The sequence below is a fragment of the Sturnus vulgaris genome, unplaced genomic scaffold, assembly GCF_052056855.1.
Source record: "Sturnus vulgaris isolate bStuVul1 unplaced genomic scaffold, bStuVul1.hap1 Scaffold_156, whole genome shotgun sequence".
In the NCBI taxonomy this organism is placed as follows: Eukaryota; Metazoa; Chordata; class Aves; order Passeriformes; family Sturnidae; genus Sturnus; species Sturnus vulgaris.
In genome coordinates this window covers 2,276,392-2,287,222 of record NW_028276073.1, presented here as the reverse complement: position 1 = coordinate 2,287,222, position 10,831 = coordinate 2,276,392, and positions in this window count along the sequence as shown.

Here is a 10,831-nt window from a genome sequence, read left to right as displayed (position 1 = left end):
CGCCCGGGGGGCTCTCGGGGAGGGGGGCCAGGGAAAGCCCGGGCAGGCTCAACACAACCCCGGGCCGGCCCCACAGAAATCCAGCCCCGGCTGCCGGCCACCAGCGTGCACCGGGACCGACAGCCGAAGAAATGCCGCACCCGGCGAGCGGGCGGGGCCCCGGCTTAAGGCCGGGCAGAAAAGGGGCGAGGCGCCGCCGCCTCGCCCGCCACCATCCCCGGGGGAGCGAGCAGGCGCCCGGCTCCCCGTTGTCACGAAACCGGCAGCAGCCGGGCCGGAGCGGGACACACTCGCGGCTTTCTCGCCCTCTCTCTGGGCCTTTTTCTCGCTTCTCCCCCGCCTGGAACAACGCAGCCTCGCCTGGGCCGGGGGAGCGCGGTGGCTCTCGGATCGCATCGCTCTCTCTGGGGGCTTTCTCGCTTCTCCCCCGGACTGAACACGCAGCCTCGGCCTGGGCCGGGGAGCGGCTCTCGGATCGCATCGGTCTCTCTGGGGGCTTTCTCGCTTCTCCCCCGACTGAGCACGCAGCCTCGCCTGGGCCGGGGAGCGGCTCTCGGATCGCATCGGTCTCTCTCTCTGGGCTAACCTGTCCCAGTCGAACTGGGTAAGACGGGAAGCCGGACGAAGCCACGCGACTCGCCCCGACATCGGCGGTGTTCTTCTGGCCCTGGCGACCGCACGCGCGTCCGCCCTTCTCCGCCACGGACACAGGCACAGCAACAGCCTGTGGGGATACGGCCCGTCACCTCGTTCCCATAATACGGACAGATGGGCCCGAAGCGGCGGAGGCCGGAAAGAGAACCGATGTACGTGACCGAGGGGGCGCAGTGGCGCACGCCGCCTTCTACGATGACATAGCCGGAGGCAGCGAGAAACAGCGACCCCTTGGAGTACTTCCAGGCCGGCGGCGGACAACAGGTCTACCAGCCATGAAACGGGCAACAGGTCTACCGACGGCTTGCTGCGGACAACAGGTCTACCCAGCCATGAAACGGGCAACAGGTCTACCAAGCTGCGGACACCAGGTCTACCCAGGGCATGCTGCGGACACCAGGTCTACCCACGGCTTGCTGCGGACAACAGGTCTACCCAGCTGCGGACAACAGGTCTACCCAGGGCATGAAACGGGCAACAGGTCTACCAAGCTGCGGACACCAGGTCTACCCAGGGCATGCTGCGGACACCAGGTCTACCCACGGCTTGCTGCGGACACCAGGTCTACCCAGCCATGAAACGGGCAACAGGTCTACCAAGCTGCGGACACCAGGTCTACCCAGGGCATGCTGCGGACAACAGGTCTACCCAGCCATGAAACGGGCAACAGGTCTACTCACGGCTTGCTGCGGACAACAGGTCTACCCAGCCATGAAACGGGCAACAGGTCTACCAAGCTGCGGACAACAGGTCTACCCAGGGCATGCTGCGGACACCAGGTCTACCCACTCAATGCTGCGGACAACAGGTCTACCCAGGCATGAATCGGGCAACAGGTCTACCAAGCTCCGGACACCATGTCTACCCACGGCTTGCTGCGGACAACAGGTCTACCCAGCCATGAAACGGGCAACAGGTCTACCAAGCTGCGGACACCAGGTCTACCCAGGGCATGCTGCGGACACCAGGTCTACCCAGCCATGAAACGGGCAACAGGTCTACTCACGGCTTGCTGCGGACAACAGGTCTACCCAGCCATGAAACGGGCAACAGGTCTACCAAGCTGCGGACACCAGGTCTACCCAGGGCATGCTGCGGACACCAGGTCTACCCACTCAATGCTGCGGACAACAGGTCTACCCAGGCATGAATCGGGCAACAGGTCTACCAAGCTCCGGACACCAGGTCTACCCACGGCTTGCTGCGGACAACAGGTCTACCCAGCCATGAAACGGGCAACAGGTCTACCAAGCTGCGGACACCAGGTCTACCCAGGGCATGCTGCGGACACCAGGTCTACCCAGGGCATGAAACGGGCAACAGGTCTACTCACGGCTTGCTGCGGACACCAGGTCTACCCAGCCATGAAACGGGCAAGAGGTCTACCAAGCTGCGGACACCAGGTCTACCCAGGGCATGCTGCGGACACCAGGTCTACCCAGCCATGAAACGGGCAACAGGTCTACTCACGGCTTGCTGCGGACACCAGGTCTACCCAGCCATGAAACGGGCAACAGGTCTACCAAGCTGCGGACACCAGGTCTACCCAGGGCATGCTGCGGACACCAGGTCTACCCACGGCTTGCTGCGGACAACAGGTCTACCCAGGCATGAAACGGGCAACAGGTCTACCAAGCTGCGGACACCAGGTCTACCCAGGGCATGCTGCGGACACCAGGTCTACCCACGGCTTGCTGCGGACAACAGGTCTACCAACTCAATGCTGCGGACAACAGGTCTACCCAGCCATGAAACGGGCAACAGGTCTACCAAGCTGCGGACACCAGGTCTACCCACGGCTTGCTGCGGACACCAGGTCTACCCAGCCATGAAACGGGCAACAGGTCTACCAAGCTGCGGACACCAGGTCTACCCAGGGCATGCTGCGGACACCAGGTCTACCCAGCCATGAAACGGGCAACAGGTCTACCAAGCTGCGGACACCAGGTCTACCCAGCCATGAAACGGGCAACAGGTCTACTCACTCAATGCTGCGGACACCAGGTCTACCCAGCCATGAAACGGGCAACAGGTCTACCAACTCAATGCTGCGGACAACAGGTCTACCCAGCCATGAAACGGGCAACAGGTCTACCAAGCTGCGGACACCAGGTCTACCCACGGCTTGCTGCGGACAACAGGTCTACCCAGGCATGAATCGGGCAACAGGTCTACCAAGCTGCGGACACCAGGTCTACCCACGGCTTGCTGCGGACACCAGGTCTACCCAGCCATGAAACGGGCAACAGGTCTACCAAGCTGCGGACACCAGGTCTACCCAGGGCATGCTGCGGACACCAGGCCTACCCAGCCATGAAACGGGCAACAGGTCTACCAAGCTGCGGACAACAGGTCTACCCAGGGCATGCTGCGGACAACAGGTCTACCCAGCCATGAAACGGGCAACAGGTCTACTCACGGCTTGCTGCGGACACCAGGTCTACCCAGCCATGAAACGGGCAACAGGTCTACCAAGCTGCGGACACCAGGTCTACCCAGGGCATGCTGCGGACACCAGGTCTACCCACGGCTTGCTGCGGACACCAGGTCTACCCAGCCATGAAACGGGCAACAGGTCTACCAGGCTGCGGACACCAGGTCTACCCAGGGCATGCTGCGGACACCAGGTCTACCCACGGCTTGCTGCGGACAACAGGTCTACCCAGGGCATGAAACGGGCAACAGGTCTACCAAGCTGCGGACACCAGGTCTACCCAGGGCATGCTGCGGACACCAGGTCTACCCAGCCATGAAACGGGCAACAGGTCTACTCACGGCTTGCTGCGGACAACAGGTCTACCCAGCCATGAAACGGGCAACAGGTCTACCAAGCTGCGGACAACAGGTCTACCCAGGGCATGCTGCGGACACCAGGTCTACCCACGGCTTGCTGCGGACAACAGGTCTACCCAGGCATGAATCGGGCAACAGGTCTACCAAGCTCCGGACACCAGGTCTACCCACGGCTTGCTGCGGACAACAGGTCTACCCAGCCATGAAACGGGCAACAGGTCTACCCACTCAATGCTGCGGACAACAGGTCTACCCAGCCATGAAACGGGCAACAGGTCTACCAAGCTGCGGACACCAGGTCTACCCACTCAATGCTGCGGACACCAGGTCTACCCAGCCATGAAACGGGCAACAGGTCTACTCACGGCTTGCAGCGGACAACAGGTCTACCCAGCCATGAAACGGGCAACAGGTCTACCAAGCTGCGGACACCAGGTCTACCCAGGGCATGCTGCGGACACCAGGTCTACCCAGCCATGAAACGGGCAACAGGTCTACTCACGGCTTGCTGCGGACACCAGGTCTACCCAGCCATGAAACAGGCAACAGGTCTACCAAGCTGCGGACACCAGGTCTACCCAGCCATGAAACGGGCAACAGGTCTACCAAGCTGCGGACACCAGGTCTACCCAGGGCATGCTGCGGACACCAGGTCTACCAACTCAATGCTGCGGACAACAGGTCTACCCAGCCATGAAACGGGCAACAGGTCTACCAAGCTGCGGACACCAGGTCTACCCAGGGCATGCTGCGGACACCAGGTCTACCAACTCAATGCTGCGGACACCAGGTCTACCCAGCCATGAAACGGGCAACAGGTCTACCAACTCAATGCTGCGGGCAACAGGTCTACCCAGGCATGAATCGGGCAACAGGTCTACCAAGCTGCGGACACCAGGTCTACCCACGGCTTGCTGCGGACAACAGGTCTACCCAGGCATGAATCGGGCAACAGGTCTACCAAGCTGCGGACACCAGGTCTACCCACGGCTTGCTGCGGACACCAGGTCTACCCAGCCATGAAACGGGCAACAGGTCTACCAAGCTGCGGACACCAGGTCTACCCAGGGCATGCTGCGGACACCAGGTCTACCCAGCCATGAAACGGGCAACAGGTCTACTCACGGCTTGCTGCGGACACCAGGTCTACCCAGCCATGAAACGGGCAACAGGTCTACCAAGCTGCGGACACCAGGTCTACCCAGGGCATGCTGCGGACACCAGGTCTACCCAGCCATGAAACGGGCAACAGGTCTACTCACGGCTTGCTGCGGACACCAGGTCTACCCAGCCATGAAACGGGCAACAGGTCTACCAAGCTGCGGACACCAGGTCTACCCAGGGCATGCTGCGGACACCAGGTCTACCCACGGCTTGCTGCGGACAACAGGTCTACCCAGCCATGAAACGGGCAAGAGGTCTACCAAGCTGCGGACACCAGGTCTACCCAGGGCATGCTGCGGACACCAGGTCTACCCAGCCATGAAACGGGCAACAGGTCTACTCACGGCTTGCTGCGGACAACAGGTCTACCCAGCCATGAAACGGGCAACAGGTCTACCAAGCTGCGGACAACAGGTCTACCCAGGGCATGCTGCGGACACCAGGTCTACCCAGCCATGAAACGGGCAACAGGTCTACTCACGGCTTGCTGCGGACACCAGGTCTACCCAGCCATGAATCGGGCAACAGGTCTACCAAGCTGCGGACAACAGGTCTACCCAGGGCATGCTGCGGACACCAGGTCTACCAACTCAATGCTGCGGACACCAGGTCTACCCAGCCATGAAACGGGCAACAGGTCTACCAAGCTGCGGACACCAGGTCTACCCAGGGTATGTAGCGGACACCAGGTCTACCAACTCAATGCTGCGGACACCAGGTCTACCCAGCCATGAAACGGGCAACAGGTCTACCAAGCTGCGGACACCAGGTCTACCCAGCCATGAAACGGGCAACAGGTCTACCCACTCAATGCTGCGGACAACAGGTCTACCCAGCCATGAAACGGGCAACAGGTCTACCAAGCTGCGGACACCAGGTCTACCCAGGGCATGCTGCGGACAACAGGTCTACCCAGCCATGAAACGGGCAACAGGTCTACTCACGGCTTGCTGCGGACAACAGGTCTACCCAGCCATGAAACGGGCAACAGGTCTACCAAGCTGCGGACACCAGGTCTACCCAGGGCATGCTGCGGACACCAGGTCTACCCAGCCATGAAACGGGCAACAGGTCTACTCACGGCTTGCTGCGGACACCAGGTCTACCCAGCCATGAAACGGGCAACAGGTCTACCAAGCTGCGGACACCAGGTCTACCCACGGCTTGCTGCGGACACCAGGTCTACCCAGCCATGAAACGGGCAACAGGTCTACCAAGCTGCGGACACCAGGTCTACCCAGGGCATGCTGCGGACACCAGGTCTACCCAGCCATGAAACGGGCAACAGGTCTACTCACGGCTTGCTGCGGACACCAGGTCTACCCAGCCATGAAACGGGCAACAGGTCTACCAAGCTGCGGACACCAGGTCTACCCAGGGCATGCTGCGGACACCAGGTCTACCCACTCAATGCTGCGGACAACAGGTCTACCCAGCCATGAAACGGGCAACAGGTCTACCAAGCTGCGGACACCAGGTCTACCCAGGGCATGCTGCGGACACCAGGTCTACCAACTCAATGCTGCGGACAACAGGTCTACCCAGCCATGAAACGGGCAACAGGTCTACCAAGCTGCGGACACCAGGTCTACCCACGGCTTGCTGCGGACACCAGGTCTACCCAGCCATGAAACGGGCAACAGGTCTACCAAGCTGCGGACACCAGGTCTACCCAGGTCATGCTGCGGACACCAGGTCTACCCACGGCTTGCTGCGGACAACAGGTCTACCCACTCCAAGCTGCGGACACCAGGTCTAACTACTCCATTACGCGGACAACAGGTCTACCCACTCCATGCGGCGGACAACATGTCTACCCGCTCCATGCTGCGGACACCAGGTCTGCCCACGCCGTGATGCGGACCACAGGTCTACCTTCGCCATGCTGCACGCAGCCCGGGTCGCACCGGAGCTAGGTAGACCCGGTCGCCGCGGCCGTCGCAGCGCCCTCGCCCTCGACGGCGGACCCACGCCGCCGGTCCCGGAGGCGGGTAGACCTGGTCGCCGCGGCCACGGCGGCCGCCCATCCCGGAGCCCAGTAGACCTGGCCGCCGCGGGACCGGCCAAGTTTCCCGGAGTCGTGTAGACCTGGTCGTCGCGGCCACGGCCGCCGCCGCTGCGCCTTCGCCGGCGACGGCGGTCCCACGCCACCGGCCCCGGAGCCGCGTCGACCTGGCCGCCGCGGGACGGGCCACGTTTCGCGGATCCGGGTAGACGAGGCATCCTTGTACCATCTCGGAGCCGGGGAAACCCCACAGCCTCTTAACGCTCCGGAGCCCAAGTGCTCCAGCAGCCTTGCCCCGCCCGGCAGAATCGATTTCAAGACCAAGACATATTTTCGACAACATTTTATTTCATCATTTCATTTCATTTCTTTTCATTTCATTTTATTATTTTATTTTATTTCGTTTTGTTTTGTTTTGTTTTGTTTTGTTTTGATTTGATTTGATTTGTTTCATTTCCTCTTTGCCTTTTTTGAATGATTGCCTCTTCTATTTACTCGGAAAGAAAATCTTTTCCGGAAAACAAAACTCTTGCCAAATCTTATTTGTGATCCCTTTGGGCCCACAGCCGAGCTGACGGAGGGCCTGTGCCCGGTTCTCGCCCTGCTGACACACTGACCCCCCCAAACGGCGTCCTCCCTACCCCACGCCTCCTCCCCCGTCCCCCAGAGACCCTACCTACAGAGCCCCCCCCCACCACAAAACAGAACCTCACGGGCCGCAGCACAGCCAGGGGAAGCACGTACGTGCAGCGAAACTCGGCCCAAAGCCGCCGCGCCCTGGCACAACTCGCCCTGCCCCTTCCCGCCCCACGGAGGCGGCTGCATCGAGGCGACCGGCGCCGCCGTCGGCAAGCGGGTGGCCGCTTTCGGGCCGGTTCTTCCGCGGAAGGTCTGCAGAGCTCTTGGGGCCTCGGCGCGGGTTTGGGGGGCCGTGAGGGCTCGCTGTCGAGGCGCCCGGGGCCGGCACGAAGCCGCCTGCCCTCTCCCTGTCCCTGCCCCGTCTTCCGCAGCCACCCATTAACGCTGGGGGCGAGCCCGCCCTCCGCCATCAACCTCCCATGCAGCGCTTTCAGACTTTCCCCGCCCCTGCCCATTGTCGGCTGGGGGCGCCCTGCCCCCCGCCGTCAGCCTCCCTGGCAGCGCTTTCAGACTCTCTCGGGCCCCTGCCCATTGTCGGCTGGGGGCGCCCCGCCCCCCGCCCTCAGCCTCCCTGGCAGCGCTTTCAGACTGCCTCGGGCCCTGCCCATTGTCGGTTGGGGGCGCCCCGCCCCCCGCCCTCAGCCTCCCTGGCAGCGCTTTCAGACTGCCTCGGGCCCTGCCCATTGTCGGTTGGGGGCGACCCCGCCCTCCGCCATCAGCCTCCCTGGCAGCGCTTTCAGACTGCCTCGGGCCCTGCCCATTGTCGGTTGGGGGCGACCCCGCCCTCCGCCATCAGCCTCCCTGGCAGCACTTTCAGCCTCTTCCTGCCCCCGCCCACGGTCCCACCGGGCAGTTTACACGGCGGCGGCGGGAGGCTGATGCCGAGGTCGGCAGGCGGAGAGCCTGGTGCACAAGCAGGGATGGCGGCGGGATGATTGGCGCCGTCTGTCCCTGGTCAAAGAAGCTCTCTGTTCAGCTTTCTCGGAGCCTTTTGCTTTGGTGGCGTTCCTTCCTCCTCCGCCCCGGCGCCGCTCAAGCCTGCGGCAGGGCGGCAGCGCGGCGGGTGGGCGGCCGGGGGGAGGGGGGAGGGGGGGGGGAGGGAGGGAGCGCGCGAGCGAGCGAGCGAGCGAGCGAGCGCGCTGCAGAAATGAAGCCCGGAGCAGGGCCGCGGTCCATTCGAGCACGGGGAGGGGGCGCGACAACGCTGCCTGCTCCTGTCGGGGAGCGCTTGGGGAAGTGGGGTGCCGGCACCATGACGGCGGAGCGGACAGGGGCCGCGGCTGGGGAAGAGGCCGGCGGAGCTCGCCAGTGGATGCTGGCGCACGGAGCCGGCAGGGACACCTGGGCACGGCTGGGACCGAAAGTCGCCCGCCTTCACGCCCCGCCTTTCGCCGGGGGGAAGAAGACGCGAGAGCAGGGCTGCCTGCTGGGCTGCCAGTGCCCGCGGTCATGCCGGACGTGCAGGCCGACCGCCGAAGGCGTGCTCGCCGCTGCAGAGACGACAAGGGGGCCGCGCGTCCGATGGAAGAGACGGGGCGCCATCGCGCGGCGGCCGGGCTGCAAGGCCGGCCGACGGTAACAGGACTACCACGCCGCGGGTGGCCAGAGACAAAGACCGGCCGAGGGCAACAGGTCTACCCAGCATTATGCCGGCCGGTACCAGGGCCGGCCGAGGGCAACAGGTCTACCCAGCATTAGGCCAGCCGGAAAGACGGCCGGCAGAGGGCAACAGGTCTACCCAGCATTCGGCCGTCAGGTACAAAGGCCGGCCGAGGGCAACAGGTCTACCCAGCATTCGGCCGTCAGGTACAAAGGCCGGCCGAGGGCAACAGGTCTACCCAGCATTAGGCCGCCACGTCCAAAGGCCGGCCGAGGGCAACAGGTCTACCCAGCATTAGGCCGCCACGTCCAAAGGCCGGCCGAGGGCAACAGGTCTACCCAGCATTCGGCCACCACGTACAAAGGCCGGCCGAGGGCAACAGGTCTACCCAGCATTCGGCTGGCCGGTAACACGGCGGGCCGAGGGCAACAGGTCTACCCAGCATTAGGCCGGCCGGTAACACTGCCGGCCGAGGGCAACAGGTCTACCCAGCATTCGGCCGCCACGTCCAAAGGCCGGCCGAGGGCAACAGGTCTACCCAGCATTAGGCCGCCACGTCCAAAGGCCGGCCGAGGGCAACAGGTCTACCCAGCATTCGGCCACCACGTCCAAAGGCCGGCCGAGGGCAACAGGTCTACCCAGCATTAGGCCGGCCGGTAACACGGCCGGCCGAGGGCAACAGGTCTACCCAGCATTAGGCCGCCACGTCCAAAGGCCGGCCGAGGGCAACAGGTCTACCCAGCATTAGGCCGCCACGTCCAAAGGCCGGCCGAGGGCAACAGGTCTACCCAGCATTCGGCCGCCACGTCCAAAGGCCGGCCGAGGGCAACAGGTCTACCCAGCATTAGGCCGCCACGTCCAAAGGCCGGCCGAGGGCAACAGGTCTACCCAGCATTCGGCCGCCACGTCCAAAGGCCGGCCGAGGGCAACAGGTCTACCCAGCATTAGGCCGCCACGTCCAAAGGCCGGCCGAGGGCAACAGGTCTACCCAGCATTAGGCCGGCCGGCAGAGGGCAACAGGTCTACCCAGCATTCGGCCGTCAGGTACAAAGGCCGGCCGAGGGCAACAGGTCTACCCAGCATTCGGCCGCCACGTCCAAAGGCCGGCCGAGGGCAACAGGTCTACCCAGCATTAGGCCGGCCGGTAACACGGCCGGCAGAGGGCAACAGGTCTACTCAGCATTAGGCCGGCCGGTAAAACGGCAGGCCGAGGGCAACAGGTCTACCCAGCATTCGGCCGTCAGGTACAAAGGCCGGCCGAGGGCAACAGGTCTAACCAGCATTAGGCCGCCACGTCCAAAGGCCGGCCGAGGGCAACAGGTCTACCCAGCATTCGGCCGCCACGTCCAAAGGCCGGCCGAGGGCAACAGGTCTACCCAGCATTCGGCCGCCACGTCCAAAGGCCGGCCGAGGGCAACAGGTCTACCCAGCATTAGGCCGGCCGGCAGAGGGCAACAGGTCTACCCAGCATTCGGCCGTCAGGTACAAAGGCCGGCCGAGGGCAACAGGTCTACCCAGCATTAGGCCGCCACGTCCAAAGGCCGGCCGAGGGCAACAGGTCTACCCAGCATTAGGCCGGCCGGTAACACGGCCGGCAGAGGGCAACAGGTCTACTCAGCATTAGGCCGGCCGGTAAAACGGCAGGCCGAGGGCAACAGGTCTACCCAGCATTCGGCCGTCAGGTACAAAGGCCGGCCGAGGGCAACAGGTCTACCCAGCACCTGCCAGGACGGCAGGGCGCCGAACCGGGCTCCGCGTGCCACCGTCTTGGCCCCCCAAACGCCGACCAACGACGCTTGTGGATGGGGCGCGATGGGTGCGGCGCGCGGCGCCCCGGGTCCCCGCCGGCACCAGGTCTACCTCGCCGCCTGGAGACGGCAGCAAACGGATCCCCCTCTCACCGCGCGCGCGCGCGGTGAAGGGAAACCCGCCGCCGCCGCTGCCGCCGCCGCCGCCGCCGCCGCCGCCCGCGCACA